Below are 13,696 nucleotides of genomic sequence, written 5' to 3' on the forward strand. Positions count from 1 at the left end.
CAAAGAACTGTGTGTCTCTACACATTTCACTCTACAGTTTCACTTTCACAAACGAGTCAGTGAAGTTTGTGGTTGATATTTACCCTGGCCCAGGAACAGATAATCATTGACTCTCTGCTCTGTCATGGTAAATGCTATTAGGAGAGTAAACATTTTTAGTACTTAAGGATCGTTCTCCTCATCATCATACACTTTTCCTGGAAGCACTTCTGGTTTAGCATGGCCTCTTTTTAAAAAAACAAAATCCACTCTAGCCAAACACAGTCTAAACATTTTCTTTTCATAGACTCCGTACCCAACAGTGTATCAGGATCAGGATACAGTATAGTAATAGGAGTCTGATGGAATGCTGTAGTTGATTGAATAAATATATTTTTTAAGAGAACAAGAGAGAAGGACAGAATGAAGGGTTTTCCAGGTGCTTTCCACTTAACAATAGTACTGTTAGAAGTGAAAAGAGAGTGAATACATCATCTTGTGTCTCATAGCCTGTCATGGCATCCTAGAGGAAATTATTAAAGGTTGCTTTGCTGAATGGAAATACTTCTTTTAAGGGCTAACAATGTATTGTAACTTTTCATTGCAGGTTCTCCCCTCCCCTTCTTGATCATAACAAGAATCATAGATCTGATAACTACATTGTGTATACTGTGTCTATTGTGAATATAAAGATAAGGGAATCACTGGATTTGCATCTACTTTAAAGGACACATTAAGGGCAGTGTAAAATAGTGATAAAATGCAGGGCAAGATTTGACATCGCATATATTGGATAATATATTGCATACACACACACACACACACACACACACACACACAGACAGAGTGGACTCTTGTTACACACTCTTGTCCCTCCATATTTGCTATGGTTAGGGGCACAAGATGCTCGTGAAATGGAAAAACCACAAATAACAAAAACACAATGTTTTTACTTGAGAGGACACCTTTTCAGGTCCTTAAGTGCAACTCTGGTCAATGTCCAACAGACATGGAGGAGCTACAAATGTCTAGTAGAGTATGAGTATGAGCTCCCACCACTAGTCCCAGCTTCTGCCAATTTAGCAGTTTAAAGCATGCAAATGCAAATAAATAAATAGGTACCACTCAAGTGGGAAGATAAAAGCGTTGTGTACAATCATGCTGGCCACATGATCACAGAGTAGTCGGCTTAGGAATGGAGCACTGGCTCTTCGGCTTAGGAATGGAATTGAGCACTGCCCTCTGTGGCTGGAGATGACTTGACAACCTTGTCAACAGGGGACACCTTTACCATTATGTTGCATAACTTTACAAATCCTTAACAATGTTGCAAAGGTGCAATAAAACCCTGTTAATGAATTGCAAAAGGGTGTCATCAGGACAAGAATGCTCCAATGTTCATCAGGCACTTCTGATGCACATTATGCACTTCTGGTGCACATCACGTGCTCCTAATCTATTCCAGCACTTCCTATCTGGTGTCTGGATACACATTGGAGAGTGTCCTGATGCTCATCCATCCCCACTATTCATTAGGCCATGTGACATCAGTCTTTCTACCCTTTTGCAATGAATGCTTATATGTAGTAATGTCACAGCAGCCCAAAGGTGAATAAAGACACTGGGATAGTCTGTACTTGCCAAATAAAATGGCTTTTAACCATTTTGAAGGTGAGGTGTTTAGAAGATGCATGAGACAAATGTAAGCAGCAGTGTCTTTCTGTGTCTGCACAGTAACGAGACACTGCAAAAGAATCATTCTTGGTTTGCATTTTGGAACTGTTAAATTGATCTGAAAATGAATAAAGTATAGAAGGTTTATGCAGGGTGCAGGGGTCACAATGGAGAGTGTGGTAATGTACACCAGTTTAAGGAAATAGATGCATTTAAGAAAAGTTCATTAAGGAAAGAAAGCTTGGAGAACAATTCAACTTTTTTAAAAGTAATTTCTTTAGAAGATAGGAGCAAAAATATTGGCATAGTTGTCCTCAGCTCATTTTATCTGCAACCACCAGGGATACATGCATGCAATTTTATAGGCTTGTAGTACAAAGCAAAGAATTACATTAAATATAATCTTGAGAAATTTTTTGGTTCCAAGCGATGACCTTTTCTCAGCTCATTAGGTTTTTGGGTTGTTTCTTACTTCATTGTGGGCAACAGAGATCAATTAGTAGGGTATATAAGACAGCAAAGGCATCTTATTGGGACTAGGGATCTAGACAAAAGGTACTTTGAAGACTAATGCTGTCTACATTCAGGCTTCCCATCTGCTCGACCTGTTAATTTGTAATGCAACCATTCATTCAAAAGTACCATTGAATCACTATATTCTATCCTGAGAAGAGAAATGGCTCCAATAAAGCAGCCCTGTAGTTTCCAGTGGTTTGGAAAACTGTGAAGCTTAACAAAATTAAGATATTTCAGCTCCCCACACTTCTGCAGCAATTATGGTTGCAATGAACAATAATTGAAAATCTTGTAGAAAGTCTCAAAGAAGCAAGAAATGATCCTTTTAGCTTGTCTTCTTCCAATCCTAAACCTCCTTCTATCATTTTGCTGGAGTGAAATATTTTGCATACAGATATTGTGCTTTTCGTTTCATACCTTGCTTCATTGCCAGCTGTCTCTTCCTGTCCATGGCATGTAAGACCAACACTGGGTTTACTTCAGCCTGTGCTGAGAAGTAGCCTAAGGCTGCCCAATTCTTGTCCCACTTAGCTAATGCAAAGGTGCAGCAACCATGCTTATACGAGTTTGTATGTTCTAGATGTGATAAACAACAACTAATGTTCACTGGCTGAAGAATGATAACACACTATTTCTCTTTCATAGGCCATTCCTAGACAAACTGCTTAGATTGTTCTTGTGTGTCTTCAAGTCATTTTCAAGACATGGGGTTTTCTTGACAGATTTTTTTCAGTGGGGCTTGCCCTTGCCTTCTTCTGAGGCTGAGAAAGCGTGGCATGCCCAAATGGGTTTCCATATGCAAGTGGGGATTTGAATCCTGGTCTCCAAGTGTCCTAGTCCAACACTCAAACTATTACACCATGGTCTAACTGCTTAGATGCTGAGAGCCAATCTAAGGCGAGGTAAATCACAAGAGATGCTACTTCCTGTCTCTTATTTTAGAAGCAGTTAATTGTACCTGGGATGAAGCTGGTAGCTAACTGCTTCAGGGATCTCATTTAATACTCCAGTCACTACCCCACATTAGTTCCTAAATCAAATCCCTTTGGATGGCTGCTATGAGAAGCAAATCTAGATTTTCTTCTAGTAACTATTTATTGTATAATCCATGTTAATTTGCATTTACTGTTTTAGTAATTTGCTTGTTAACCACAGTTGTTATGGGGACACAGAATTCATTTTAGAAGACTGAACGTGCCTGTGTGTAATTTTCGCTCTCTAATCTCAGGCTCCTTTTTCAACTTTTACATTATATAATGAAATGTTGCTACTTACTTTTACGCAACAAGTTTTATTTTGGCTGTCATCAAAAATTAAAGGTAGCCGTAAATAATAAAAAAGATGACTTTGTTTCCTCTGCAGCTCCAAATAGCAAGAAAAAAAAAAGGAAAACATTAATTTTTCAAGCTGGCTTTTTTTTCCTGAGTGAGACACTGTACCAGAAAGAAGAGGAGGAGGAGGAGGAGGAAGTGGAGTAGGAAAAGGACGAGGAAAGGAAAAGTGTAGAGGTTACGCTCTGAGGACAATATTTGGGGACTACAGATGAGTTAATAAACAGAAATGGTTAGTGGGGTTATTCAGTTATTAAAAATATGTACCAAATTTAACACATGTTGTTTAGACTTTTATTAAAACAGAGAAGAAAAGTCTACATATCCACCAAGCCTAATACAATAGTTTAGACTCTACTCATATTATCCAGGCTATGTTGTTTCAGCACTGTGGCTTCTCCTATACACCAAAGCCAGGTTAGCACAAACTGAGAGGAGCCACAGTTTGGGCTTCTTCCATGTCATTTCAGATCTCTGAGATTATCCCGGCTATACAAGATCCTCCGCTGCCAGAATAAAATGGGATGAGGTGGACTTATGTTGAATTTGTGATGTTTAAGAATACAATCCATTTTGTAAAAAAATGGAGATGCAGTGAGGGTGATGTCGATTCCAGAATTCTGTGGGAGTGAGTGAATCAAAACCATACTTTAGTATTAGCCACAGATTTGAGCTAGGAATTTTAGTTGTGAATGATGATGAAGAGGGTGAAGTGATGTTGTTGATGATAAAGTGACAGAATGGATGGCTAGTTGCTTAGGTTTCTGGGACAACATTTCCTGCTGTAAGCAATAGTCAAAACATCATGCAGCTTATAAAATGAAACCAAAACCAATGCATCACAACAGTCACCACTTAAAAACACTCAGACAGAACATGTAGAATCTAACAGCAAAGGATGAAGAGCAGCAGAATACAGATTATTTGTTTAGCCAGTATAAACAAACAGCTTCATTTATATTCCACTTCATACCGAACTAACAGTGTCTAAGTGGTTTACAATTATAAGCTAATTGTCCCCAACAAGCTGGGTACTCATTTTAGCCACGTTGGAAGGATGCAAGCCTGAGTCATGCTTAAGCCCTTTTGCTGGTATCAAACTCACAATCTTATGGTTTTGAGCGAGTGGTTGCAGTACAGGCATATAACGACTGCACCACCAGGGCTTAGTGAACAAAGGTGGTTTTTTTTTGTTTGTTTTGTTTTTTACATTTTACAAACAAATATTGAGGAACATGTGCATGGGATTCCACACCTATTGTTTCTTTTCAAAAAAAGTTCATGCAGGATATCAGTGCTTGAGCACTATGATAATATACAAGAAGGCTGCATTTGAAGAAACAGGAAAAGATACGAAGGAATCATTCCAGTGTATATCAATAAGCTCCATCACTGCTGTGTAAGAACATGATTTTGTAAAGACTTCTATGTTTTTAGTGCCAAGGACTGAGGATAAAATAGAGATGTGTTTGGCTAAATGTGCATACATAACCTCTTCAGACATTAGCACTAATTCTTCTTCAGACCTTAGTATTTTAGGAGAGTGATTTCTTCCTTGCTTCTGTCTCTGTCCCTCCCTCCCTTATCTTTTAAGAATCTGTGAACAGTCACACCTCAGCCTCCCATACAGATCAGATGAATGGATCTTATACTTATTCCCATCTTTTAAAACAGGCACATCAGAAATTCTGCATGTTTCCCAAGGCTTTACATTCCCACAAGTTTTCAAACCTAGATGAAACCTCCTGGAGTCTGAAAATGGTTTTATCACTCCAACCGTTTGTGTACCAGATTGCTAGAGGCAAAACTCAACACTAGAGTTTAAAATAATTGGAGCATATTTCCCAGAAGGTAAGACATCACTCCCAAGACTAGTTTTGGCAGTAAGCCCTATTGGAAAAAAAATGATGCTCTTGTTGGCAGAAAGCTTTAAAAGGCAGAGTAGAAAACCACATATTTTCTTTTTTAAAAAAAAGACTTCTGCTGATCTTGGTCCATTAAAGTCAGTCAGATGAATTAATCTAGCATCAGTTATTTGAAGACGGCAGCATGTGTCCTACTTTCATTAATAACCAATCTAATATAATGTTATTGAAGGCAGGCACTAGAAACTCATGACTTGGCTTCATTCATATATAATTTACGAATGATAAACTACAATGATGTTAATCTATAAAGGTATTTTCCATGCAAAAAGGTCTCCTTTCAAGTTAAAGCCAGAATCCTGTTGGAGCATTATGCTGGTAAAACACCTAGGTGTGCTGGTGTTTTTTCTTCCTCTGAATATGCATATTATCATATCCACTACCTTATATATGAAGCAGTTCTATAGTAACACAAGTGCCATTGTCCTTTCTGTTCAGTGTAAAGGTGAAACTGTGCTCCTTCTACCTTGGACACTGCACTCACAGAAACTTTAAGTGCCTGTGTGTTACAATAACCTTCAGGCCTAAGAGAACAACAATTGAACATTACTCATTTGAAGAATGAACAGCACTGTGTTTTGTATAAAGTAGTGGGGACATAGTTCCAATTTCATTTTTGTGGTCCCAGACAACCAGTCATTTCAAGCTTTCTTTTTCTTGTCTTTTCTGGGCATTCCCACACCTGCTGAGGCCTGCAGTGAGTGAAGACATGAAGCCCATCAAAATGATCAATTCCTTATCCATAGCGATTTTCAAAATTAATTGACCTGTTGAACATTTTGTGATTGGCTTAACTGAGAAATGAAGGGCCCTAGAAACATCGCTTCTAGGAATGTGAATCTTTATAAATATTTTTTTTCTTACAGTCAAGAATGAAAATTTTTATCATTGTGAGATAATCATTAAAAACTGCAGTTCACAAAAACGATTTGCACTTCATGGCAATTAAGCTCAATTTGCATCTTTGAAAATTGCATAGTTTCCTTCTCTACAATGAGGAGAAAAATGGTAAAATTATTTATTCTTGACTCTCAGAGCATCATTTTTGGTGTTGTTCAAAGATATTATGTGAAGAAAATACTTCTGTACAGGAAAATTGTTTTCTGCACAATTTTTTCTGTTTCCAGAAAAACATCCTTTTGCCCAAGAGAGGAAATACACTTTTATACAAAATAAACTCTGAACCAAGAAGATTCTTGTCTGTCTAGGACTAGCTTCATCAGGGTTTGCTAAGATTTGAGTAACTTTTTTTAATCACTTTCATATATTTTCAAATATCCTTTCCTTCCCTAATTCCTTTAGGAGTTTCTTTCCCTTGGATAAGAAATTATATTTTTCTAATGTTTGAAATACAAATTTAGCATACTGAAAAGAAGCAGACATTCTTACATCAGTGGCTAAGTTATTTTTCTTGTATCAGATTACAAAAGAGTCAGTACCATGTACCCCAGCCTAGGCTTTCACATTCATCTAGTACACAGCTTTCAGCTTTTCAGTTCAAACTGAAAAATAGCTCCAAGTTATCCTTCCACTCTTTCATCTAGTTCTGACCAATGTCTATATGTAAACTGACAGTCAGTTAACACTTCTCCCCATTAGAACACACATTGTATCCACTACAAATGAAACTTCTAAACACAGATATTCCATTGAGCTGCAGAGGTCATATTGATCTGTTTAAAGCACTTGTACTTTGCTCTTTAGCCAAAAATAAGGACCACAGGGCATTTTTCCAAGATTTTCAGTGTGTTAATATATGCTCTCAGAGTTATAATCAAAATTTTATTTATTTATTTTATCACACACAAGGAATGAGGAATGGGAGGTGGGGATGATAAAAGTGAATTCATCTTATAGCTATTATAATGACCAGTTGGATAAAAACATTTCAGGAAGCCTACTGGACTACCAAAGGCAACTAGTATCTCAGCAAAGGTAGTGGAATAGCCCACCTTTTTTTCCTTTTCTTTTCACTGCAAACTTTTGGAATTGCTGCTACTAGATGGAAAATAACTGTGATATACTGTAGACCCCCCCAAGAGAGGGAGGCTCCACCACTCTCTGAGACAATGTAATCTATATGTTTTATTAGCCCCAACCAAAATGACCATCAGCCAGGAGATATGGTAGGTGTAACCCAGTGGACATGTTGGTGGATGTTGGGGTAGGCTATTCTTTTTTGTAACAGGGCAATATATTGTTATGGTGAAGTATCTATATAATTTATATACTGCTCATAATGCTCCCTGTGTGTTTTGCAGAGAGAGAGATTCCATCTAAACATCAGGAAGAACAGACAGTGGTTCCACAGTGGGATATAAATATTATTATTATTATTATTATTATTATTATTATTATTATTATTATTACTCAAATCACTACTTCACACTGATAAAGTGGAAATATTGTGCTATAACTGTATAGTGTGAACAGGCTTTTAGAATAATTTCAGTGATATGGAGAAAGGAGTAATTTTCCTGCTAGGAATTGCAAATAACCGTGGAATGATTCTCAGTGAGTCTTCCTATTTGCCTACTATCACAGATATTCGTTTTACTTAATGTATGAATTATAGTCATATCCCCAGGAATCAGAAATACTGTCCTTTTGTGTTTCATGCACCCTTTCTTTTCTTCCCTTCTTTTCTTCTCTTCTCCCCTTAGGCATCTGGACACTTCATACTGTTAAAACTAAATCAAGATTGTACACTGTGTTTTGATCCTGATTTTTCAATCCTGGTTTTAGATGGCTCAAGACATACAGCCCTATTCCCAATATTCTAATGTACACTTTGAGGAGTTATGGGTATAACATCTCAGTTCATTCAATTTAGAGTTATACACACTTCCTAAAACATCCAAAGTAGAATACAAATGCCACTAGGACCAAAACACTATCACTTTAATTTCCCATTATGCTATTTTACCATTTCTGCCTGATGAAGAAGCCTGTGAAGCTTCAAAAACTTGTGTGATATATTTTATGTGTTTCAGCTGACCCAAATGAACTATCCCCAGAAAACAGCCATATTTATATATGTATCCAATTAGCAGTTTTTTCTTTCTAAAAAGAGTGACTTAAATTAGAACACTGCATTCTATTTGCTCATTAAAAGTTCCCTGATTGTAGGTAGGATTCCAAGTACATTTGATTGAACGAGCTTAGGATCCTACTTGAACTTGTCATGCTAAACTCATATTCATTCCATAGAATGCCTAAATAGACTTAGTAGGATAATGAATTATAGGAAAATGGTTTCTGTGTTCTTCTAGTAATGCATGCATATGCTCTTAGCTCATAAAAGAGAACAAATATGGCACAGAAGTACAAGACTAATTACAAGCATTATTTCATACAGACCAAAATTGGAATGTCTTTAAATATATTTGGGTCTTTTGGTTAAAAAAAAAAAGATATCAAAGCATAATGTTTTCTTAAATTGTACCCAACTTGTACCAGCAATGAAAGTAGCATACTTTTGGAGTGATTGTTTTTGGGAGGTCCTTAGAAAAGTGGTTGTTCAGCATCGTGTATTAGTCAAGGAAGAAACATAGATTTCAAGTGCTGTGTGATTTGGAAAGCATAGGCCCAGTCCAGATGGGCCAAAAAGGATGTCCTTGTCACATGCAAGGGGTGCCTCCGGGCAGGGCTTCTAGATGTCTCTCACCCCTCACACGTGATGAGGGCGTCAAAATGGTGATGCCCTGTACAGACGGGTGTCACCATTATGACATGTCGGGCACATCATGGTGCCATTATGACATTGTGAGTGTGCCATTGGTACACTATGATGTCGTAATGGAATCGCAAGAAGAACCCGCTTTCCACGGGTTCTTTTGGATTCTTGGGGAAGCCCCGCGGTCTGGAGGCTGCAGCTTGCCCATGAACCAAAACTAGGCACCAGGAGACCATTCTTTCTGCACCATAGATTACAATTATTCAGGGAGCTATGGGCCTAAATACCCTAAAGGCAGCAGATTCCATCTGATCTTGGAAGCTAAGCAGGATCAGCCCTGGTTAGTACTTGTATGGGATATTACAATGAATATGAAGTGGTTTAAGCTATATTTCAGAGGAAGTAAAAGGCAAAGCCACCTCTGAGTTGTTGTTGCTTGCTTGTTTTGCCTATGAATTTACGTGGTCACCATAAGTCAACAGTTGACTTGAAGGCATACACATACACACAGAGAGAACTATGTATATAGTGTTAATTATGATCAAGCACTTGACAGCTGGAGAAAATTCATTGTTAATGGGAAAAATAAAGGTTTTGTTTCACTCCTCCTCCTCCTTTACACTTGGATATGTCATATACATTTAATTATATTCCAGTCACCATCAATATGTACTTGGAAGCCAAAGTTTTCATAGGCTAGAACCTCTGTAATGGTATAATTCTGCAGGCAAGTGCAATCAAGTTTGCTTACATGTCATCAAGCCCCTATGAATGAGAATCCTCAAAAAGATCATGGGGAGGCGTTAAAAACCGCCGCTTTGCGGCGGTCTGCCGGAGCTGCTCTTTGCTCCGCGAGGGAGTCGCAGCATACAAACTGCGCAACTCTCTCGCAGAGCAAAAAAGAAGCTCCGGAATGGAACTTCTTCCTGCAGCGCTGTTATGACGTCGCGAGGTGCCCATGGCGTTCCCGCGATGTCATAACCGCCACGCCCCGTCTGGACGCTATGTGTCCAAGATGTAAACATGGCAGCGGCCGTGTGGAACGGCTGCTGCCATTTGTTATGGACTGAGTCCGTGATAGGGAAAGGGGCGTCTAGAAGAGACGCCCCCTTTTTAAAATGGGACGTCCTGAGGACGTCCGAAATGGCGGTCTATAACCCGCCGTTGTTAACAGCCCTGCTCAGGGGCATGACTTCTTTTATTGAGCTATTCTATCAGTAAAATGGTCTGCTTCTTTTCCTACATCCTTCAGTCCTTCTCAGCATTATTGTTTTTTCCAATTAATTTTCTCATGACATGTCCAAAGGATAATGGCCTCAGTTTAGTAATTTGCCTTTTGGTGAGAGAACATACACAAACTTTTAAAAGAAGTTAAGCTGTAAATATTAGCATATACATCAATGTGTATCATGAATGTGTTTTGTGAACAAAGAATGTTTGAATGCATGTTTCCTAAATACATGTAATTTTCCTCTTAAATCGACTGAATGTTGTTCTATAGCATCTCTGTTATGTGGCAGTACATTCCTTGTTTGCAGTTCTGAAAGATAGACTGATAAACATTTGCACTTAATACTTAATGCCACATATAACGGTTTGTTATATGTTGAAACAATAAATAAGGGCCTTCCAAAGTTGTAATAGCTAGAAGTTCTTAACTCACATAGATGTGCAGGGCTTTAGAGATTACTTCTAATTACAGGGCAATATAACAATCATATTCAATACAACAAGGTACCGCAACTGAGGTGATTTTTTTTATAAAGGGGAATATACCGCACCGTGCTGCTTTGAACACCAGGGATTTTAACATTTTCAGCAAGATCAGTAAAACAAGGAAATCTGATTCTCTGCATGATTTATGAGCCAAATAATCTGATAGGAGAGTTACCATAGTAATCAAGAGAGAGCATATTGTTTCCATCTATCAATAAGCACTCCATGTCTGACAGGCTAAAATGGCATCTAGACAGAAGAGGCACAACCTTATTAACATTAAACATGCTGCTATTTTTTTAAATGTGTAGGATTTTTAAAAAAGAACAAGATGCTTACATCTTAAGAATTTCCCTTTGGTTTAGTGTATATAACTTTCTTTGGCTTATTTATTTGATTGCATAATACATTTGAATCCTATTTTTCCTCCATCATATAACACAAGGTGGAGTACATAAAGGATATCAGATCCAATTGATTTTCTACACATATACACCTTTTTTCATATGGGAATGATTTTTTAACATATCAAAAACACTCAGAACTGTGGAAAATCTCACATAGGATGGTCATCTTCTTAACAAATTGTCTTAAGGCATTGAGGTAGTCTTTTTTGTTGAGGATAAGAAAATTGCCAAGAGGTATGTATGTGTTTGTGTATCCCTATAGGGCTCTATTAGGTAATTTTTGAATTCTCAAGTAGGATTATAGATTTCATGGAATCACAGTTCTTTGCAAAGCTATACCTATATGCATTTTCTAAATCTGTTGAAGATGCTATTAACTGGAATAACTTTTAGGATAAAACGATTCAGACATGCAATTTCCCAAAGCTGTTCTTCTCTTTCAATGCAGGGCTAGCAGATTGTTTAGCTTATGTCTAAGTAATGCATAGCCACCCATTCAAAAAGACTAAGGGGCAATACAGACCGGCAGTAAGACTATCTGCTTTATCACACTAGGGGTCAAACAGGATTTAAACAAGAGTTAAACTAGAGAAAACCAGGAAATGCCTGATGTTTATCACATGACATTCCCTGGTTTTCTCTAGTTTAACTCTTCTTTAAATCCTGTTTGCCCCCTAGTGTGATAAATCAGTTCGAGGCTGTACAGACTGGCATCAAAGGCTGGCATTGGGGTGGAGTGGGGCATAGTGTCCATACAACGCATGTCATGAATCCACCCCCATGTCAGAGTGATGCTGCATGTCCCACCGCATGGAGAGCGGCACCACAGCATTACTCTGGCATTGTGTCGAGATGATGCAGTGCCTAAGGAGCACCGAAAAGCCATGGCACCGGTGACTATGGCACCCTTTCCATGGCACAAAAAGGATCCATGAAAAGGCCAGATTGGTGCCGCAGCATGTAGTTGCTGCGGCCTCGATCTGGCAAAGAAAAAGGTGGCCGCAGACCACCACTTAGAAGACTTTTACACTTGACTGCATCACTGTTAAAACATCCTCCAAATGGAGCTAAAAGGGAAAAGAAGCCCCTGTATTTGAAAGCTGGGAATGCTCCTGAATCGCCATGGAAACGTGCCTCCCTCCTTTGCATGCCTGAATCGTTCCTGAGGAGAGGAATTCTTCTGAACACTAAGTTTGCACATTTCCATAGCGATTCAGGAGCATTCCAGGGTTTCAGACACAGGGTCTTCTTTTCCCTTTTAGCTCCGTTTGGAGGAAGTTTTAGCAGCACTGGAGCCAGGTGTGAAAATCTTAGTGGTGGTCCATTCAGCCCCTAAGATTCCAATCACAGTGAATATCATGATACACAATAAAATCAAACAAAACTTCATATCCTAATTCTGATTGTCTATTGATTTTATTAATCTATATGGATTATCTCCACTTTTATCTATGGGATGTGATCATTTCTTTACATATATTTAATTGATTCACTGTATGTCCCTTGAAATAGAACCAGTGTGGTGTAGCGGTCTGAATGCTGGACTAGTATGGTCCACCATGGGTCTGAATGGGCCAAATAAACAACCCCCTCCTATTAACAGGGAAACCAGACAATGTACCATCCAAACTCAAAAGCTGGCCTGAGCAGACTGGCTGTTGCCCAGTCCATTCAGCACCAATCCTGGGGTATACCCTATAAAGATGGTTTTAAATAATTTCCTGTTTGCTCTAGATCTTCCAGGAAGATCTAGAGCCCTCTGTTCCAATGCCAGGTGACTGATTAAAATGGATGCATCCATGGCAGTTAAAGTACAGACAACATGCTGTAATTAGGTAGTAGAAGGCCCCCTTGTGTTGACATATAGCTTACATATGATTGGCCTTCAGACTGGACATAATCTATCTAAGGTATGTCGCCAATAGACCAGTGCCTGTTGAATAACTTTGTTTACTACTTCTCAATGAGTCTTGGGAGAAGAACTACATCATGTAGATTGGTGAGTTACTGAACACCTCAGTAAAGTATTTTGTGAGGTTGCTGCCTACACATAGCAGTGGAAAGTTTGGTCATATCTCTGATCATAACATTTTAATTTGTCAGACCTAGACACAGTACAAGAATGAAAGGGCAGCTATGAAATATATCACTATGACTTGAACATGTTTCTGCTGATTGGGAAAGACATTGCAGGGAATGTTATTGCAGATGGGGGAGGACGGAACCAAACTGTACAGTCAGCACAAAGTCGCCTCTCTTAGGACAAGTAACATTACTGTGACAAGTAACAACAGCAAGTAATTAATAAGTTAACAGGCAGCTTACTCTCACAGGGCCTGGCTAGGGTCATGCTCAATAAAACAAAGCATTATGGTTACTGAAGATGCTGATGAGCTGAAGAATCTAAGCAAGTTATTAGAAGGGGAAATAAATAAGATTTGCTTGATTTTAGGAAAATAGTTATAATAGAAA

Source organism: Sceloporus undulatus, chromosome 3 (assembly GCF_019175285.1).
Source record: "Sceloporus undulatus isolate JIND9_A2432 ecotype Alabama chromosome 3, SceUnd_v1.1, whole genome shotgun sequence".
Lineage (NCBI taxonomy): Eukaryota > Metazoa > Chordata > Lepidosauria > Squamata > Phrynosomatidae > Sceloporus > Sceloporus undulatus.